Source organism: Sceloporus occidentalis, unplaced genomic scaffold (assembly GCF_023333645.1).
Source record: "Sceloporus occidentalis isolate IW3139 unplaced genomic scaffold, rSceOcc1.0.p SCAF_9, whole genome shotgun sequence".
Taxonomy (NCBI): domain Eukaryota; kingdom Metazoa; phylum Chordata; class Lepidosauria; order Squamata; family Phrynosomatidae; genus Sceloporus; species Sceloporus occidentalis.
Window position 1 is genome coordinate 24,131,274 of NW_028316989.1, and position 22,670 is coordinate 24,153,943.

The 22,670-nt window shown below is 43.9% G+C and overlaps 1 protein-coding gene across 2 annotated transcripts in view; it reads left to right on the forward strand.

Annotated features, from left to right (window-relative positions):
• The window catches only part of KIRREL3 (kirre like nephrin family adhesion molecule 3), a 1,115,257-nt gene that overhangs the window by 946,795 nt on the left and 145,792 nt on the right, over positions 1-22,670 (forward strand). The window lies entirely within an intron of this gene.

Genomic DNA, 22,670 nt, shown 5'->3' on the forward strand with positions numbered 1-22,670 from the left:
TTGTACTCAATTGGATAGACAACAAAAAAAGAACAGTGGGGATGGTAAATGGTATTACAAAGCCAGAAGGCTCAGCAAAAGAGATAGGTACTGACCATTACTATACATAATGTGAAATTCTGTGAACAGCCAGGGGAAAGCTATGTAAATAAATACTGAGCAGCAGTAAAGTCTATGTCATCCAGTACTCTCAAATTTGCTCATAGGATTAATCCTTTACTCTCAGACACACCACTCTTGCTTCCAGCTGGCAGTCCCTATAGAAGTGGGATCAACTATCAGGGCTTATTTGAAGTTCAGAAGGGACCACTAGCTGTTGCTGAACCAGTAAATCAAGCATGTTACTGCCTTACCTTAGTGTTGAAGGCTGTGTCTCCCTGCTCTAGTCTTATATTCTGTGCCAGCTGATTGCTACCATGGCAGTAGAGGAGGCTGAATTCACTTTACTAACTTATTTTTGGGATAGGGTTCAGCACCTTGAAAACCTCTGGGATATAAAGAACCCTGATAACATGGAAACCCCCAGAGCTTATATTGTACATTTTGGTATTTATTACTGTATTCAGTCTCCCTCTAGAGATTTCAGGGCAGGTAGAACAATAAAACAGTCTTAAACAACCATAAAACAATTTAACCAATTTAATAAAATCAAACAATGAGGCAATGCAGACGTGGCCTGCAGCAGCCTCCAGCTGTGCTGGATCAGGGCCCTGGCAACGCACGCCGCGCCCCTGATCTGGCCTTTGCCGGGTGCAAAAAGCGGCTCCTTTTTGTGCCCTGCAAAGGAAGGACATGCACCATGGCTTTATGGCACTCCTTCGGCGCTGTGCTGTGCAGACAGAGCACCAGAGGAGCACCATGATGCCATACCCCGTGTGGTGCACTGCACGGTGTCACCCGGCTTTTCCTGCCAATATGCACAGCCCCAATATATGAAAATCCTGCAAGGCAAAATTATAGAATTCTAGTTGGAAGAGCCCTCAAGGGCCTTCCAATCCAACCCCATTCTGCCATGCAGGAATGCCCAATCAAAGTACTTCTGACAAATGGCCATCCATCCTCTGTTTAAAAACCTCCAAAAAAGGAGACTCTACCACTCTCCAAGGCAGCATATGCCACTATCAAGCACCTCTTACTCTCAGAAAGTTCTTTCTAATGTGGAGGTGGAATCTTTTTTCTTGTAGTTTGAATCCACTGTTCCATGTCCTAGTTTCTGGAGCAGCAGAAAACAAGCTTGCTCCTTCCTCATAACCATGGTCACTGGGTCCCAAAAGCTTGGAGAGTCAGGGGTTAGTTTAAACATTGAAATGAGACCCAATGGACCTCCAAACGCAGCGCACTCCACAGCTGGGTAATCATAACAGAGAAGGCTCTGAGTTCAGAGAAGCAATACTTTGACCTTTCCCAAATTCATGAAAAACACATCCAAAAACACTGCCACCTTTGTGTCCATTCTGGTTTTCTGTAGGCATTGTATTCATACTCTTGAGTATAATTTCACATATAGCTGTAAAGACTAGACTCATAGAATTGGATTTTTTGTTTTGTTTTGTTTTTCAGTACCAAGATTTACTTTGGAAGCTAATTGATGGAGCTTATAGCATACTCTCTGCTTGTGTATAATGTCCCCTAAGTATACAAAACACTGCTTTTTATCCTCGTACTTAAACCATCCATTCTCCTGCCCCTTCATCTGCTACTGTGGGGGTCATGGTTAGCATTCAAGTGCCAAGGCAAGAGATACACATATTCATTGCCTGAAGTTTGTGTATGAGGGGCCTGCCACCCTCCCCCTGGTTGAGCATGGCTCCACGAGCGTCCATGGTTCAGTCCCAAACAAACACATATGCATGCGAGAATGCTTTAACAACTTTACTCTATACCAACCTTAAGTGCAACTAAATACATAAGTCTTCCTTCAGATAGAATTGAAACACATACAGTATTTTTATTGATGCTTACTGCCTCCCTCCTAGCACAGATTTATGGCTGCTTGGAAGCACTTCTCTGCCGCTTTCCAATCAGCTTTCTCCAAAATAGCTGGTTCAGGTCTAGACTCCCACCTCTGCCCTCTTACATCTCCCGAGGCTCCCTCCAAGGTATCTCCACTGGAAGGTCCCTGGTCCAATTGGGAAGCTGTGTGCCAAGAGCTCAGTTCCCCTTCCCAATGGGGGGTCTCACAACAGCAGTATGGGGTCCCACTCAGGGTCTTCCACGTTCTCTGTGTAAGGCAACCAGCCACGGCACTCTTCCTGGACTCCATATTTCCCTAGCTTCCCCTTCCACCTCTCTGTGCCGCCGCCTTCTGCGTCTCCTCCTCACGTCCACCTGTCCCTCCACCTTTGTACCTTCCCCCTCTTGCTCCACCTCCTCTCCTTCTCTTCCTCCCTGGTCCTCCTGCCAGCCTTTTTCAACCCTCAGTTCTTCCACTTCTTCTCATTTCAATCAGAAACAGGACCATTGTGCAAATCATCATTACAGACTCACTTGCTAGTGTGAGGGAGCTTGAAACAACCTCTTCTTGCACCCCAAACCAGCTGCTGCATGCTTTTGACATGCCTTTTAAGGTGGATTTGGGGGATCCAGTCAGGAGATGTTGTTTAGTTATGCATACCTAGGTAGCTAAATAGACCATGTTGAATATCAGTGCACGTTTTCTGTGCAGAAAATAGGTTTCCTGCCCACAAATCCCTGTTCCATTGTTTTTGTCCATGAAAATGTGTGTGTTTTTTTCTCCAGAAGATGATTCCTGCACAAAACTTTGGGGTATTTGAATATGGGGAGAAGATTGTGGAGAGATACTAATTTTCTTCTGCGGTGGGGAGAAAAATACTTTAATTATTCATCCATGCATGCAAGGACAAAACATTTAAAGATTTACATCCCTAGATAGAAAAAGTATGAATGCAAAGATTTCAATAAAATTAAAAAGTCTTACAACTGATTATGAAACAAGGATAACAAGAAAATGCAAGTGGGGTTGGGAGCAATTCAGCAAAATCAAAACTGAGAGATTTTCACATCCCTGGTGACTTACAAAGACTGATCCTGGGCCTAGCAAAGGTACAGGTATATGTTTGAAAACTTAAACCCAGGAGGAAGAGATAGTAGCAGTTATGCTAGGCCCAGGCACTGAAAGGAAGATCAAAGAATCATAGAATCATAGAGTTGGAAAAGACCGCAAGGGCCATCCAGTCCAACCCCCTGCCATGCAGGAAATCCAAATCAAAGCATCCACGACAGATGGCCATCCAGCCTCCGTTTGAAGACCTCCAAGGAGGGAGACTCCACTACACTCCGAGGAAGTGTGTTCCACTGTCAAACAGCCCTTACTGTCAGGAAGTTCCTCCTAATGTTAAAGTGGAATCTCTTTTCCTGCAGCTTGCATCCATTGCTCCGGGTCCTAGTCTCTGGAGCAGCAGAAAACAAGCTTGCTCCCTCCTCAATATGACATCTCTTCAAATATTTAAACAGGGCTATCATATCACCCCTTAACCTTCTTTTCTCCAGGCTAAACATCCCCAGCTCCCTAAGGCGTTCCTCATAGGGCATGGTTTCCAGACCCTTCACCATTTTAGATGCCCTCCTCTGGACACGCTCCAGTTTCTCAATGTCCTTTTTGAATTGTGGTGCCCAGAACTGGACAAAGTATTCCAGGTGAGGCCTGACCAGAGCAGAATAAAGTGGCACTATTACTTCCCTTGATCTACACACTATACTTCTATTGATGCAGCCTAAAATCTCATTGGCCTTGTTAGCTTCCGCATCGCACTGTTGACTCATGTTCAACTTGTGGTCTACTTGGACTCCTAGATCCCATTCATATGTTGTCTCCTTAAGCCAGGTGTCCGCCATCCTATATCCATGCATTTCATTTTTCCGCCCTAAGTGCAGTACCTTACATTTCTCCCTGTTGAAGTTCATTTTGTTAGCTGTGACCCAGCTTTCTAGTCTATTCAGGTCATTTTGAATTTTGATCCTGTCCTCCTAATTTGGTGTCATCTGCAAATTTGATGAGTATTCCGCCAATTTTTTCCTCCAAGTCATTGATAAAGATGTTGAACAGTACTGGGCCCAGGACAGAGCCCTGTGGGACCCCACTGGTCACTTCTCTCCAGGATGAAAAGGTGCCATTGTTGAGCACCCTTTGGGTTCATCCGGTCAACCAATTACAAATCCATGTAACAGTTACCTTGTCTAGCCCACATTTTACAAGCTTGTTTGCAAGAATGTCATGGGGAACTTTGTCAAAGGCCTTACTGAAATCAAGATATATTATATCCACAGCATTCCCCTCATCTAACAAGCTGGTAACTTTATCAAAGAATGAGATAAGATTTTTCTGGCATGACTTCTTTCTCCGAAACCCGTGTTGACTTTTTGTGATTATGGCATTGCTTTCTAGATGTTCACAGATTCTCTGTTTAATGATCTGCTCCAGAATCTTTCCTGGTATTGATGTCAGACTAATTGGACAATAATTGTTGGGATCCTCTTTCTTCCCCTTTTTGAAGATGGGGACAACATTTGCCCTCCTCCAGTCTGCTGGGACTTCTCCTCTTCTCCAGGAGTTTTCAAAGATTATCGCCAATGGCTCCGATATTACATTTGCCAGTTCTTTTAGTACCCTTGGATGTAGTTCATCTGGTCCTGGAGACTTAAATTCATTTAGGTTAAACAGGTATTCCTCTACTATCTCTTTACTTATTCTGTGCTGAAATTCCCCTATTCTGTCCTCTGCTCCATTATCCTCAGGTTGAGCATCCTTTTCCTTTTCTGAGAAGACTGAGGCAAAGAAGGTGTTGAGTAATTCTGCCTTTTCTCTGTTCCTTGTTAGCATTTTGCCATCTTCTCCACACAGTTGCCCTACCATTTCCTTCTTCTTCCTTTTGCTGTGGACATATCCAGAAAAGCCCTTTTTGTTGTTCTTAACCTCTCTAGCAAGTCTGACCTCATTCTTCACTTTCTGACTTTATTCCTACATGTGCTAGCTAATTGTCTGAATTCCTCTTTGGTGATTTCCCCATTTTTCCATTTCTTATACATGTTCCATTTAAAATTTAGCCGAGTTGAAAGTTCCTTGGTCATCCATCCTGGGTTCTTGCGACACCTCCCGTTTTTCTTTCTCACTGGAACTGTTTTAATTTGTGCCTTCAGTATCTCCCTTTTGAGAAACTCCCATCCATCCTGAACTCCCTTCCCTTTTAGTATTCCTGACCATGGGATCAACCCCAGTATTTCTCTAAGTTTATTGAAATCAGCTTTCCTAAAGTCTAGAATGTGTGTCTGACTATGCCTGGCTTCTCCTTTCTACTGTATAACAAACTCCAGGAGAACATGGTCACTTCCACCTAATGATCCCACTACTTTCACATCATTAACCAAGTTGGTTAGGATCAGATCTAAAATAGCTAACCCCCTTGTTGCCTCTTCCACCTTTTGGAAAATGAAATTGTCTTCGAGGCAAGTGAGGAATTTACTAGACCTTGAGGATTTGGCTTGAGGATTCAACACATATCAGGGTAGCTGAAGTCACCCATCACTACTACATCTCTCCTTTCTGAGTGTGTGGTCATCTGTTCTAGAAAGGCATCATCCAATTCCTCCTTCTGACTTGGGGGTCTGTAGTAGACTCCCACCATAACATCCTTGTTGTTTCCCTCCCCTTTAATTTTTATCCAGATGCTCTCCACCTGGCTTCCATGATTGATGTCCTGGAACTCTTCACTGGTGTAAATATGTCTGACATATAGGGCTATTCCTCCTCCTTTCCTGTTTGGCCTGTTTCTCTTTAAAAGGTTATACCCCTCTATTTCCAATTATGCGACTCATCCCACCAGGTTTCAGTGAGGCCAATTATATCATATTTGCTTTGTTGCACTAGGATTTCGAGTTCATCTTGCTTATTTCCCATGCTCTGTGCATTATTGTAGAAACATTTAAGACCATGTGTTCCCTTTACTTGCTGTCTATGCAAACATTTTTTTTCTCCCACTGTTGGGTCCTTGCACTGTTTGTCTTATTCCCTCTATGACAGTTTGGCTATTTTCTCCATCGCTGCTGTCTCCCTCCCCAACATAACTCAGTTTAAAGCCCTCCTGATCAAATTTTTGAGACTATTGGCAAAGACGTTTTTGCCAACTGGTGTGAGATGCAACCCATCCCTTGCCAGAAGTCCCTCCTCATGGAACCGCAGCCCATGATCCAAGAATCCAAATCGTTCTTGGCGGCACCATCTGCAGAGCCAGTTGTTTACATCCGCTATTTTCTTCTCCCTTCCTGGACCATGCCCTTTGACTGGGAGAAGAGAGGAGATGACAACCTGTGCATCCACCTCTTTCAACTTCCTACCCAAAGCCTCATAATCCCTTATGATATCCTGAAGGCTATGCCTTGCAGTATCATTGGTTCCCACATGAACCAAAAGAAAGGGGTAATGGTCAGTAGGCTTGACAAGTCTTGTCAGCCTCTCTGTCACATCACGGATCTTTGTCCCAGGGAGACAGCACACCTCCCAAGACATCTTGTCAGGCCCACAAACCACAGGTTCAGTGCCTCTCAGCAAAGAGTCCCCCACGACCACCACACGCCTCCTCTGAGGCTTAGCAGCGGCTGTTCCCTTTGGTGGCGCTCTCTGGGTCCCCTGCTCTGTCCCTGAGGTCTGTCCCTGCTGCTGTTCCTCATCATCCTTGATAGTAGAGAGAGATTGAAATTGATTCTGTAGCTGTTAAGCTTACAGAATGTTCCCTGGTTTCCCAACTTCTGTGTGTGACATTCCTCCAAGTATCTACTTCTGTTGTGTGTGAAGTGACCTCCTCCTCCCCAGCAACTTCCTCTGTGTGTTTCTTGTCCAGGACCATCTAGTCCGTTCTGGTCAGGAAAACCTCTTGCTCCCTATGACGCTGAAGTGTAGCAACCTGGGCCTCCAGCTGCTGTACTTTCTCTTCTAAGAGTGCTACCAACTTGCACTTGGGGCAGGTAAAGTTCCCCACATCTCTAGGCAAGAAGACAAACATCCCACAAGTGTTGCAGGTGACTGCAGCAGGGCCTTCAGTGTCCATACTGAGAAGTCTTAAGGAGGCTCTGAAACAAAACTGTGGGTTTCCCCTGCTAAACACCAGTGGAAAGACCCCCTGATGGTTTGGCCTTTGTCCTCAAACTCTGTCCTTGAGTTCAATTCACTGGCCTTGTAGTTACGTAGACTAGCTCCTTTCAGAGCAAGTCTCTGACTCACTTCCTCTGAGCAGAAGTACCCACAAGCCCCTTAAGGAAAAAGGAAAAAGAAAATGTGGAAAATTAAAGGGCCCTCCTCTAACAATGTTCCCAGGCCAGCTTCTCCTGTGTACTCCAAAACCTCTTTGACTATATAACAATTTTTTAAAAATAAAAATAAACAGAATTAGGCTTCTGGCCACTCCCACCAATGATCCACAGCAATATCCCAAGTTTAAAAAGGTCAGATCTCACCAAAGCACATGGAGAAAGAAAACCAGCTTTCCTCCTTGAAAGAGTGAGCTAAAATGAATGAAGATGCTCAGACCCATATAGCAATAACAGAAGCAGTGCTTGTCAGCCAGTGATGATGGTGGGAAAAGTACCTGGCAGCTTAAAAGAGAAGAGGAAACAATTTTGGGCCAGAGAGGTCAAGGAGGTTGATGTATGTGACTGGCCTAATAAAAGAAAGCACAAGTTTCCATGGTACTCTCAGCATTTTCCACATTTCTGTCACTCAAAGGAGATCTTTGCAAAGTATACCTAATAGAAGTCAAATTGATTCCTCTTATGAGTAGCACCTGGGTTAACGAAAGGCCAAGGCACCATTTAACCTCTTTGTGGCAAGTGGAGTTTCATAAACCATCGCCACACTGAGCTTTCTGTGTGAGCAGTCCTATCTTGCAGAGACGCTAAGGTTTCTGGACCAGGAGCATCTTCACCTTTGTTCAAAACTGGAAGAGTTTGGTATGAACTCACATCCCAAGGAGGTCATGACCACTGCGTTCTGTGCTGTTCTATAAAACAGGGATGTTTTAAAATGAATGTTTCTGTGTTCAAAAGAGGTAACACCTTGTAAAATAAGAGAAGCCTAGTGACTGGGTAAGTTTGGAAATGGTTGATGGTGCTTAAGAGATGGATGAGAAGTTCATTGGGCTCTATTGAAATATTAATTTCACATCAACCAGGATTGACAGTAAAGATGGAATATGTCTTCCCTCAAAAATCCAAACATTTCTGAGACTTAGGATAATGTTTTAGAAGGGAGAGAGATGCACAGAACTGTGCACAGTAATACACACACACACATATATATTTATGTTTGAAAAAGGCACACCGGCACACTTTAGTCAATACAAGAAATGAATGCAAGAATTTGTCTGTTGGTAACTTGCATACAAAAACACACAACAAATACGGAGGAATTTTCCTATAGGAAGGGAGAAAAAGTCTCACAACTTCATATGGAACCAGAATGGGGGGGAAATTGTGGGATTCTGAGAAACTGTGTAAATGAGAGTGATATATTTTCACATCCCTATAGTGTGATGTTGGGTTCTCATGTATAAATCTTCCATGATAATTGATTGATGACTTGCACACATACATGGTTCATCAAAGGTATAATATCATAGATAGGACATTCATATCTCCTTAAAACGAGTGGTGTTCAATGAGGTCATTTCACACACTCCCAGTTATTTAGTGAACAATATAATTAAGTGTTGAAAAACGATGAAAAATGATGTGTTCATGCATGAACCAGACTGGGCCATGTGCAGGAATGAGGAAGAGATGGGACATAGACCTTAGCTGTTATTTATTAATACACTAATAAGGTGAGAAATGCAATACATTGAAGAGTACAGTCAGCCCTTCTTATACATGGAATTTTTATACATGGATTCAAGCATCCACGGTTTGAAAATATTTTTAAAAAGTATAAATTTCAAATATCAAACCTTGGTTTTCCATTTTTTATAAGGGACACCATTTTGCTATGTCATTATATTTAATGGGACTTGAGCACCCATGGATTATGTTATCCACAGATGGGGGATCTTGAAACCCAACTCCAGCAGATAAGAAGGGTCTCCTGTACTGGATAATCCTGACTGGATAACTTTGTAGTCCTCTGCCTACAAAGAGGCCTATGGCCTCAGAGGAATGGAGACATATTGGATTGCAAAAGAGGAGTCCTTGTTAAATTTCCTGGACTTTGAAAATCTCCCTATTGCCCCATGGCCAGAGGAGGAGGGGCCAGCCTGGTAAGGATACCCTCCCCATACCATCTTAACTAAGGACGGAAACAACAAAATGCAGGCATATTACTAACATCTCCAATTTTCCTCCTGTTTGGTATGTAATATCTTGCCTTATGAAGAAGGCAATGGAGCTTTGAGAGCTTGCAACAAGTATATTGTGCATTTCAGTTGGCCAACAAAGGTATCACTGTTTGGCAATTTTTTGTTTGAATTTCCTAAATGGCCAACACAGCTACCCCTGCATGTTTTCTGGATAACCCTTAGTTATTGGCATTGGAAAGTCACCATTTGTATTTTGGTTGGCATGGCTCCCTATGGTACAATAAAGCACCAGTACAAAAGGTGTTTAAAAAGCATTTGATGAGGAAAACATTATATAAAATCTGGGTTAAATACATACAAATATTTTATACTAAAACACCTCCTTGGCTATCACCATTTGAAGCCCTTTCACTCAAAGCTTTATGGAAAGAAGGAAAGTTGTTAACATAGACCTCAAACAGATGGCCCAAAAGGACCGTTGTCTGGCTGTGTTGAGGGTGGGGCATGAACATGATGTATGCCCCAAATGCGGCTGGAAGCCACCCCACATGCGACTCTTTTCCAAAGAGCCAGCCCAAAAAGGAACGGAAAAATCTTCTCCTTTTTGGCGGGCCAGTTGGGGACCACAGCGCCAGCCTGAATCGGCGCTGGGCACATGTGGCTGCCATGGCCCAGACACAAGCGGGCCCCACGTGGTCCCAAGGTGGCCCTTTTGGTCCCTGTCTTTCATCCCATATAGAGATTTGTGGAATCTAAAAGTAGAGCCATGCCAACTTAAACTAGACAAAAATTAATTGATGAAGAGTTTAATATTCAGTCATTTCCATATTTACAAATCACTCAAAGATAGATAAAGGTGGATAAATTTGAGGGTGGATTTGATTTAAAAAATCACAAGTTGGAAAATCTATTAAAAGGAGAAAAACACTTGATTAGAAATCTGCTGAATTACAATCTAGAGGATGAGTTAATTAAAGATTGCATAGACTACTGTATAGACCTGAATGACTGAGAAAAGCTAGGAAAAAACAAAAATGTTAGTATGAAATGCTATGACATTAAAAAAATTATGTATTGGAAAATTATGCATAGGTGGTATCTCTCCCTGGATAGATCTTCTAAGATATATAAGGACACCAATAATGTGTGTTGGAAATGTGGTAAACTGACCTGATCCCCTTCTTCCCCACCGCCATCCCCTTCTTCTCCTTTTGTGTCCTGTCTTTTAGATTGTGAGCCTGAGGACAGGGAACTGTCTAATTAAAAATAATAATTGTAAGCCTCTCTGAGAGCCTTTAGGGCAGAAGGGCAGGGTATAAATATGATAGATAAATAAATAAACAAACAAACAGATTGGAACTTGTGGTGGAGATGCAGGAAAGCAAAAAAGTGTTGGCCTATGATAATAATTAAATAATAATAATAATAATAATTTGTTTTATTTATATACCGCTATTCCAAAGATCATAGCGGTGAACAGCAAGTAAGCTAATTTGCCCTCAACAGTCTGGGTACTCATTTTAGCGACCTCGGAAGGATGCAAGCCTGAGTCGAGCTTGGGCCCTTTTGCTGGTCTTGAACTCACAACCTTGTGGTTTTGAGTGAATGGCTGCAGTACAGGCATTGAACCACTGCGCCACCAGGGCTCCATAAGATCAAGACTGCTGCGTATTCTGGAAATGAAAATTAATATGACTCCAGAATTTTTTCTACTTGGCTTATTCAATTAAAAATATTCTTTTCTTTAGCTATCATGAAACATAGTTATTTGGCCTATTCAGTTTTGAAAGGAGTGTTGAGAAGGAAAGTGGTAGATTATGTTGGCACATGGTAACAGCAGTGAGCATACTTTGGGCTAATACTGAAAAACATCTATCATTCCTACTATTCCTATAGCAGAAATGGATAAATTAACTTATTTACTTAAAGGGAAAGCTGATGACAAATGTATTAGAGACTGGAATAAATTTTGGATTTACAGCAAAGAATTGATAATTTAAATCTTTCATATATATATATATATATATATATATATATATGAAGACTGGAAAGTGCAAAGGTGTAGTTTAAGTACAAATTCTCTTTTTTTGTTTTGGTTTAAGAAAGCTTTGCTTAAAAGGGGAGAACTTAGCTGACACCCCAACATTTGGGAATCAAAGAATCATAGAGTTGAAAGAGACCTCAAGGGCCATCCAGTCCAACAATTTACCAATAATGTGTTGATATATTTTTGTGTATCTTTTTATTTTTGTTTATTTGTACAATTTGCATATGGGGTATGTTTTGTTTTGTTTTGTGATATATACAAGATATGAAACAACCAATAAAATATTTGGGGAAGAAAAAGGGAGAGAAATACAATACAGTATATCATGCTTGCTTCCTACATGTGGGACCATGTAGATTTCCTATACTGTCAAAGGCAGGGGTAGGCAACCTTTTTGAGCCGGGGGCCGGGTTGCTGTCCCTCAGACTACTGGGGGGCCGAAGCCAAAAATTTTGTCTCCAAACCGGGACAGATGTAGGACATTTTTCCAAATGTAGGATATATTTTTAAAATGGAGGACATGCGGAAAAAAGTTGCTGCTATTTTTAGGCATGATCAAAATGGAGGGCATTTTGGCATTATTCCTAGACAGTTAGCAGAAATGTACTTCCCTTTCTGGCCAAACCACCCCCCTCTTCATTCCAAAACACACATGACAGCACATTTGAGCATTTCACGTGGCTTTATATACCATGGGTTCTTGCAAATTTCATAGAATCATAAAATCATAGAGTCGGAAGAGACACAAGGGCTATCCAGTCCAACCCCCTGCCATGCAGGAACTCTCAATCAAAGCATCCCTGACAGAGAAGCTTATTGCATAACCAAACCCTTTGGGTTTAATACTTAACATGGGGTAACATGGCTATGCATACTGAACATGTCAAGGTGGTTTAACAAGAAGTGGATTTGCCCTTGGTTAATAAGAATACAGAAAAGGGAAAATAAATGCACACAGATGGGGCCAAGAACCCACTCAACAACCACAACAACAATACACAGGGCAGGAAAATAAAAAGGCACACACACAGATGGAGCCAAAAATCCACTCAACAACCACAACAACAATACACAGGGCAGGAAAATAAAAAGGCACACAGAGATGGGGCCAAGAACAATACAGGAGAGGAAGATACATGTTGGAAATGGCTACCTACCTCCTCCTTTTTCTTTTCATTTTCGGCGCCAAACAGCACCCGGAAATGGCCCTTTTCCCTCCCGCTCGCCCATGAGAGGCTTGAGCTCAGTGCTCCTCCTCTTTCTCCTCCTCCTCCTCCTTGGAAGCCATACCTTCCCATTGGGACTGGCCAGTGGTCAACTGGGGCTGGAAACAGCCCCGTCCCCAGCCTTTTCCTATTGGCCAGCCAGCCTCAAGGGAAGGAGCTGCTCTTTGTGAGCCCCCTGCGCGCGTGCGTGCGCACACACACAAGCTCGGCAGTCAAGGAACTCCCGGGGGCTGTGGAGGCGGAGGAGGTGGGTGGATGGCTGGCCACATAAGCAGCCAAAGGCGCCACTGCAGTTATGGCGGCGGCAGGACTGGCCTGGGGCCGGTCCGAAGGCCTCAGCGGGCCTGATCCGGCCCGCGGGCCGTAGGTTGCCGATGCCTGGTCAAAGGTCTGTATTGTGTTGCCAGTGGATTGGACTACATGCCCATTGATGTTTTCTCCAACTCTGTGACCTGAATCCTATGTTATCCCCAATTAGAGTGGATCCATTGAATTGAAGGGACTTACCTACATGTTCATTTACCATTCAACAGTTGATCCAGGCCTACTCTGGGTGGGAAATAAACATTAGGATTCAGCCCTATGTTACTAATTTGAGGTTGCCTACCTTTGCATAGTGTCTGCCCCAAAACTATGCCAGTTACTTGCTTCTTTAACTTAATCGTCATCTATTTTGAATCTTCCTGGTCTATTCGTTAAACTGAAGTGCTGCCTAAACACTTTACAGAGCACAGAGATATTCACATGTAAAAGGAGTGTCAGCATGGGGTAGTGGTTTGCACATTGGACTATGGCTCTGGAAACTAGGGTTTGAATTCCCACTCAGCCATGGAAACCCACTGGGTGACTGTGGGCAAGTCACACTCTCTCAGCCTCAGAAGAAGGCAAAGGCAAACCCTATCTGAACAAATCTTGCCAAGAAAACCACATGATAGCCTTAGGGTTGCCATAAGTTGGAAACAATGTAAAGGCACACAACAACAACAAAAGATAGAGGGCAGATTGACTTCTTTCTTGTCATAAAACTATTTTGAGTTGTCCTCTTCCATGCCTCCCAATACTTGGCTCACTGCACCTTTAAAACTCTAGATCACAAACATAAAGCAGTTGTCATTGTTGAGCCCTAGCTCTGTAGTGTCAATTATGGTTGGCAGCGGATCTTCGGGATTTCAAGCAAGATCCTAGACTTAATGCTGCCTGGAAATCCCTGGCATTTCTTGGTGGTCTCCCACCCAAGCACTAGCCAGGCCCACTTCTTTTAGCTTCCAAAATCAGACAATATCAGTTGCTGATGATGATGTTGTTTTTATATTTATGATTAAATTTATTGATATCCCAACTTTCTCCCAAAATTAATACTCAATACAGCTTACAGTTTAAACAACAATACGGCTACAAATATACAAAAACGTGAACATTAAAACGGGACTCAGCTGTTGACAATATTAAAATGTTTTTTAAACTACACTTAAAAAGATAAAACACCATTTCAAGATGAAAAGGAATTAAAAGAGTTAAGTTTAAAACAATACCACACCCTGACACTGCAGAAATAATCCAGTTTGAGCCTGGTTTAATGCTAGCTAAATCTAGAAACTATAGTTTTTTGAGATATTTAGCCTTCTCTGTCAGAAAGGTCTGGTGCCACAATAAACTACAATTCCCAAGATTCCCTGGCACTGAGCCATGGCAGTTAATATGTTCTCAGAGTGGATAATTTCATCAGAATGTTTTGGCCCTTTGATGGTGGTTTATCCTTCATTGCTTGACAAGATGGTTGACTTTAAAGTTCAACTCTTAAAGAAATCCCCTCCCATCTCATACTGAACCCTTTTGGGACATACAATCACCCCTCCATATTCACAGATATATTTGTTTAAATCCATGGATTCAGGCATCCATGGATTGAAAATATTTTAAAAATATATAAATTTCAAAATATAATAATAATAATAAAATAATAAAAAATTATTTATATACCGCTATTCCAAATTAGATCACAGCGGTGTACAGCAAGAAGTGATACAATATAAAAACCCGACATAACATGTATTACCGACAAAATAGTAACAACATCCCATTAGAAGTTACAAACTATAAAACTTACAGATACAGTGGTACCTCGGGATACGAAATACCCAGGTTACGAAATTTTCAGGATACGAAAAAAAATAATTTAAAAAAAATTTTCCGGGTTAAGAAAGTTTTTTCGGGTTACGAAAAAACTTTTGGTGCTTTTCGGCGCGATTTCACACCAAATCGCGGCTTTTCCCCATTAGCGCCTATGGGGATTCGGCTTGCGAAAGCCTTTCGGGTTACGAAATTGACAGCGGAACGAATTAATTTCGTAACCCGAGGCACCACTGTAATTAAAACCACAAAAACAAAGCTAGCTGGATAAAAACATTTGTATATCAGGGGGAGAACAGCATAACATTAGGACACATGGGGGAAAGCTTGTCGGAAAAGAAAGGTCTTAAGTTTCTTCCTAAAAAGATCTAGGGAGGTGACAGAGCAGAGCTTGTCAGGAAGGGAGTTCCAGATTTGCGGGGCCGAGGTAGAAAATGCCCTTTGTGAGGACGAGATATATCTCATCTTAGGGACCCTCAACAAATGCTTCCCGACCAATCTGAGAGTGCGGGGCGGATTATATGGGGAGAGGCGGTCCTCCAAGTACCCTGGGCCCAAACCATTTGCATTCAATGCATTCATTGATTTTACTATTTTATATAAGGGCCACCATTTTCTATGCCACTGCATATAATGGGGCTTGAGCATCCATGGAGTCCGGGGACCAAACCCCAGCAGATACTAAGGGCCCACAGGTATTCCAAGTTTTCTTTAAATGATTATTCATTATCAACTAAACATAAAATAACACTGAGAAATAAATGTTTCTGTTTTTTCCCCTCCAAGAGGCCAAAATCCAAAATGTAACAAATCCAAGCAACATTTAGATACAGATGAATGCTAGTTCATCCTGTTTAACCCATACAAAACCCACGATTCAATGCAGCCAAACCAAAAAAAGAAAAATGCAGCAATACCTGAGACTAAACAAAACTTATTGAGAAAGCATACAACAATGCGCTAACATAGAAAATCAATACAGTTAAATATTAAGAAGCAGCCATTGGGGAGTTAGTAAGTGGAACTCCACTTTGCTGTTCTTATGAGACTAAATCCCTTCTTCACAGTGTTTGAGTCCTCTTCAGTTATATGGTTCGGTCAGGCATATCCGTTCTGCTTCATGCATCTTCATATTTAGGAGTCCTACAGTGGGCTGTGAAGATTAATACACTGTTTGTCCCATGGGCAGCTTGATTCAGAAAAACTGATCTATACAGTTGTGGACAATAAGAAAATAAGAATTAGTTTTCTGTGGGTTTTTTGGGCTTTGTGGCCATGTCCTAGAACAGCTTTTTCCTGATGTTTTGCCAGTATCTTCATTCTCTGAAGATGCCAGCCACAGATGCTGGCGAAACATCAGGAATAAGCTCTTCTAGAACATGGCCACAGAGACCGAAAAACCCACAGAAAACTATGCATGCCGGCCATGAAAGCCTTCAACTTCACAAAATAAGAATTGTTTTATGGGGGGAGGAACCCTAGTATTAGTATTAGTGTTAGTGTTAGAGATGAAGTGGCTTAGTAGTTAAGACACCAGTTCTGGTGATCAGAAGATCAGAAGTTTGGCAGTTCAAGTCTCAGGTGCCACATGATGGGAAGAACTCCTGTCACTAGTCCCAGTTTCTGCCAACCTAGCAGTTCGAAAGCATGTAAATGCAAGTAGATAAATAGGTACCACTCCGGTGGGAAGGTAACCGAGTTTGGTGCAGTCATGATGGCCACATGATCACCGGAGTAGTCCTCAAACACCACTGGCTCTTTAGCTTAGTAACGGAAATGAGCATCACTCCCTAGAGTCAATTACAACTATACATGCATGTCAAAGGACTACCTTTACCTTACTTTATTAGGCTACCAATGCAAGCCAGAACAATTTCAAGGCACTGATCTTTCACCTGCACATTCTTTCTTTCTATTCTCCCATTTTTCATTCATTCCTTAATCCTCTGCTACTTCCCTTCCTAGGGATATAGTCCTATGCCTGTAAAACTAGGCCACTCAGCAACCTGCTTTACATCTTACCTTCACTCCTATATGGAGCTATATGGAGGTCTTTCTTTGGAGGTTGGATGGCCATCTGTCAGCAGTGCTTTCATTGTGTATTAATGTATGGCAGAGGGTTGGACTGGAGGGTCCTTGTGATCTCTTCCAACCATCCATTAGCTCAGATGCTGAACTGCATGTGTGCCTCAGTTCTTGCCCAGATCTTCGAAGACACCCAGACTCCCTGTTCCCGAAGCAGACACTTTCTCTGAATCAGAACTTAACATTTCACATCCTTACTAAGCCCAGTGGAAGCTGGTGGCTCCCATGTCAATGGGACAGTAAATCTGTCCCATGTTTGAGTCTCAGCTTGAAAATATTCTGTATCCAAAGTACAGAACCTTTGGATGTATAAGATTCAGCACCTTGCATAGTTCCTTTAACATTTGGACTAAAACCTAGGGGCCATTCAGACTACAGAAAAAAAATGGGTTTGAAAGCGATTCTTGCACGTGAAGTTCATATTGGATCCGAATCCGTCACAATCCATGTCGGGGCTTGCACAAGGAAATGCCCCATACACCGAGGTATCCAGATTCGGGCTAAAATCCGTCTTTTCCGAAAAGACTCGGGTTGCGCGAAATTTGAACTTGCCCTCGATCATGATCGGGGCAAATTAGGGAGGGATTAGGGTCAGGGGGCAGGCAGAGGTTGGAGCATTCCCTCCCATCATCAGAAGGGAGGGAGGGAGGGAGGGAGGGAGGGAGGGAGGGAGGAGGAGGAGGAGGAAAGAGCCAAAAAAGGGGAATCTGGGTGCAAAGGGTGACAGGAGGAAAGGGGGAAATCAGGGGTGACTTTTGAGCTGCAGAGGGCTGTCAGAGAGAGGTGGGGGGTGGAGAAAGTGATGATGGAGGAGGAGGAGGAGAAAGGGGCCGTGGGAGGAAGGGAGCCATGGAGGGGATTCTAAAACAGAGCAGGAGGAGGAGGAGGATGAAGGAGCTGGGGGAAAGGGTCAATGGGCATCCCCGAGGAAGGAGAGAGTCTGAAGGAAGGAGGAGGAGGAGGAGGATTTCCAGGGGGAATTGGGTTGTGGGGCTATGCTGGGGCATGTAGGGAAATCAGGCTGCTTGTTCTACTTTCACTTCCTCTTGCTCCTGGATTATTATTATTATTATTATTATTATTATTTGTGTTATATGAGGATGCTACAGGAATGCCTGTGCTGCATTTCCATTTTATTCCCAATTGATTCCATGGGTCTACTTTAGTTGGAACTGACAGGTCACGCTCTCTCAGCCTCAGTGGAAGGCAATGGCAAAGCTCCTCTAGCAGGAGAAAAAGGGTCAGGTTGGGTCAGGTCAAAGGCAGGGCACGAATGGAGCTCACATCAGGCACCCCCCCCCCACCTTTTCATATTTTTTAAAAATTATTTTTGACCAAATATGCGCATGATTTTTTTTCTTGAGGCAGATAGAGCAGGGCTAGCAGCTTGTGCACTTTCCCTTTTCCTCTGCTCGCTTCCAGCAAAGGGGAAATGTTGCGAATGCAAATGTTACAATCAAAGGGCAGACCTACAATGCGAAAGTTACATTTTTTGCTCTTGTCAATTAGACAAATGATACATGCTTTTGCTACTGAATTCAGAGGCAGCCCTGAATTGCTTTTAAAAGCAAAAAAAAAAAATGCATGGCAATTGCATCCTTTACTGGCATTTCTGAGGTGAGGAATTTATTATTATTATTATTATTATTATTATTATTAATTATTATTATTTCATGTGTAAGAGGCATTCTGGGGGGCAAGGAGTGGGGGATGCATTAGCTTGCATGGGACTGAAAATGGGGACGGGGCAGATCTGACCCAAATGTCCACACATACACACAACACACAAAAAAGAGGTTTTTAAAAAATTGACACTTTGGGGCATTTTGTGCATGGCTCTTTTAAAAAAAGGAGAGGGAAGGACACTTCCGATGCCCCTGCAAAACGTCACCATGACGATCGCTTGATTGACAGCAGGCACAGAATGCATTTGATTTAAAATGCCCCTCTTTTTGTAGTGGGCACTTGCTAACGGAGAGATTCGGGGGAGGGGCATCCGAATCAGCCCAGTTCCTTCGAGAATTTTGATGCCAGTCTGAATGGGGCCCTAGAGTGTATTCACCACCTTACTGAGAGGGAAGCCATCAACCAATACTGATCCTACCATTTTGCTAATTCTTTTAATAAGCCTGTGTCAAAAGGCCTATATTTAAAGCTTTTCCCGTTGTGTTCTCCCGGACCCCAAGAGTTCTGGTTGGTCCCCTCCCTGATGTCTTTCCACCAGCAAGTAAATTACATTAAGAGAGGTACAGTATTTCGTTTATAATATGTTGTAGCAGATGGAGTTTTTCATGGGAGGAGTTGTGTTTCTATTTTATTATATTTTAAATGTGCTTTTAAAGCTGTTTTTGGCTTGTGTTCTTTAATATAGAACTCTGGCTTAATTGTGTTGTAACTTTTGTATTCATAGTTGTACTAGTTGAAGGGTTGTTTTTTTAGTTGTACTACTTTTTTTTTTTAAGTCAATGGCACACCGCTCTCAGAAGAAACCTGCCAAGAAAACACCATTCTAGGGTTGCTATAAGGTAGGAATGACTTCAAGGCACATAATAACAACAGCAACAAGCCTGGTCTTGGAAACTAAACAGAGTCAGCCCTGCTTAGTACTTGGATGGGAGGCCACCAATGAATCCCAATTGCTGTATTTCAGAGGAAGGAACTAGCAAACCACCTCTGAATATTCCTTCCCTAAGAAAACCCTATGAAATTCATGGGGTTGCCATAAGTCAACAAGTAACATGAAAGCACATGCAAACACACAAGCCCTCTTGAATTCAGTTGCCTTCTGAGTGCAGTATTTCATGGGAAGGACCATGGCTCCATGGGAGACCACAGGCTTTCTATGCAAAACATTTCAACTTCAGTTCTTGGCAATGGTGGCGGCCGTGGTAGTTGTTACATGTTTTCCATTCCGATTTATGGTGACTCCTAGAGGGTTGGGCTTTTTTTCCCCTTTTTTGCAAGACTTCAAGGGGGTTTGCCATTGCCTTCCTCTGTGGCTTACCCAAGATCACCCAACAGCTGAGTGGTGATCCAAATCTTGGTCTAGCCCAACCCTCACACCACCACACCACACTGGCTTTTTTTGTATCAGCTTAAAAATAATGATAAGTGAAGTGGTGATGGCAAAGACCTTTCTTTTCTGGAGATCTCACAGCAATGGAGATCTCAAATCCAGCAGTGTTAATACAGCAATTGCTTTTTAAACTTGCATTTTGCAGGTTTTACAGTGTTTTGACTTGGTCAGTCCCCACCTGGAATACTGTGTCCAGTTCTGGGCACCACAATTCAAAAAGGACATTGAGAAATTGGAGCCATGTGTCCAAAGGAGGGCGACCAAAATGGTGAAGGCTCTGGAAACCATGAAGCCCTATGAGGAAAGATTTAGGGAGCTGGGGATGTTTAGCCTGGAGAAAAGAAGGTTAAGGGGTGATATGATAGCCCTGTTTAAATATTTAAAGGGATGTCATATTGAGGAGGGAGCAAGCTTGTTTTCTGCTGCTTCAGAGAACAGGACCCAGAATAATGGATGCCAACTCCAGGAAAAGAGATTCCACCTCAACATTAGGAGGAACTTCCTGACAGTAAGGGCTGTTCGACAGAGGAACACACTCCTTCCTCAGAGATTGTAGTGGAGTCTCCCTCCTTGGAGGTCTTTAAGCAGAGGCTGGATGGCCATTTGTTGGGGATGCTTTGAGTGAGATTTCCTTCATGGCAGAATGGGGTTGGACTGGATGGCCCTTGCAGTCTCTTCCAACGCTATGATTCTATGATTCTATTACTGTTTTATTTTTGTACGCCGCCTTGAGTCTCTGTACTAGGAGGAAGGCAGGATATAAACATAAACATAAACATAATAATAATAATAATAATAATAATAATAATAATGTAGATATGTTGGGTCAAATCCCGAAGTCACTGTTATGCTAAACCAAAGGTGACCACTAAAAATATTGCTACTTCTCTCTTTTCCTCTCTTTCATAATGTGTTCTGCTGCTTACCTGTATTGTGCTGCTTACCTGTGAAGGGCCATCATTGCATGTTATCTCCCCACACATACCCCCTCCAGCCATAACTAATATGGAGTGACAGATAGGCAATGTGATGATGTTGTAAAAGGGTAAGCATATTATCAGGTATTTGATGCCTCTTGTGAATTGTACCAAGTCTCTTATCTTCCAAACCAATTGCAGTCAGTGATACAGACTGCTGGCTCCTAGAACACATTCCACTTGAGTTGTCTTATCCACCCTAGCTACACATTCAAATTGACAAATGTAATGTGTGGAGCAGATGGCATGGGTATTACAGGTAGCGATTCTCATTATTGGAGTGGTTAGGGATAGAGAAGACGCCAGCCTTAGCCAGATTTTGATATTCTGTTTGCCCTTACAAGTGCATCCTTGAAACAGAAGAAGAATATTCATTCCCGTTCACAAATGATCGCCTTATCTCTAGGTCAGAATTGTGTTGGTAGTCAGCCACAGCAGAAGGTGGAACCACACTTCCATTACAAATCACATACTTTGTATGCAAGGTGTTCCAGGTTCAGTGCCTGGTATTTTCATTTAGATAGACCAGACAGTGAGAAACACCTCTGCCTTAGACTGTGTAGTGTGTAAAGCAGGGGTCGGCAACCCCTGGCCCGCGGGCCACATCCAGCCCGCAGAGGCGGCAGGACCGGCCCCAGCCTGGTCCTGCCGTCAATTGCCGCAGGCGGTACCGCGGCGGCGGGGGTGCCGAGGAGGGCGGGTCACAGACAGTGTGCCGCCACCACCGCTGCCGCCCGTGCCTTCCTGTAGCCCTGCACGCGCCTGCAGGGCCACGCGCAAGGCTACATAGGAGGAGTTTCTCCTCCTGGGGCTGGCTGGCCAATGGCTGCTGGCAGGGGGCGGGCTGTTGGAGCTCCAGCCTGCCCCCAATTGGCCAGCCAGCGTCAAGAGGAGGAGCTCCTCCTCGAGTAGGGCAGGAAGGGGGCAGGGGTCACCTCCACCTCCACCTCCTTCCCTCCCTTCCCACACCTCCAAGGAGCCGTGGGGAGAGAAGGAAGGGGCGGGGGTCCCCCTGCCCTTGCCCTCCCTTCCCACGGCACCAAGGAGCCGCGGGGAGAGAAGGAAGGGGTGGTGGTCACCTCCTCCTCCTTCTCTCCCTTCCCACAGCTCCAAGGAGCCATGGGGAGAGAAAAAAGGGGTGGGGGGGGCCTGCCCTTGCCCTCCCTTCCCACGGCTCCAAGGAGCCGCGGGGAGAGAAGGAAGGGGCGGGGGTCGCCTTCTCCTCCTTCCCTCCCTTCCCATGGCTTCCTGACAGCCGCCAGGAGGGCAGGAAGCGGGCAGGGGCCTCCTCCTCCTCCCGGCCCTGTGGGGTGGCCTGAGCCTTCCCACAGGGCGGGGAGAGGCTCTGGGGCTGCTGGTGAAAGCCGCCCTCCCAGGCCTCCCCCGCCTCCTCTGCCTCCTCCATCCCGCCCCCAGGCTGGCACGGGGCATGGAGGAGGGGGGAGGAGGAGGAGGAGGGGGAACAGAAGGAGGAGGAGGAGGAGGAAGAGCAGGAGGAGGGGGGAACATAAGGAGGAAGAGGAGGAGGAGGAGGGGGGGAACAGAAGGAGGAGGAGGAAGAGCAGGAGGAAGAGCAGGAGGAGGAGGTGGTGAGTGGCCAGAGGCCTCTGGCTACAAGGGTTTTTTTAATTTTTATTTTTGCTGCTTTTAATGCTAACAAGTCTGCCTTGTTTTGACAATGCTAGTGTGGTGGTGGTGGTGGTGGTGATGATGGTGATGATGAGTCAGCTTGAGAGGCATGCAGGCACTGTTTCAGAAGCCGAGAGAGTGTCACCTTCCAAAGTGTGTTTTGGGTACTTTTAATGCTAACAAGTCTCCCTTGTTTTGACA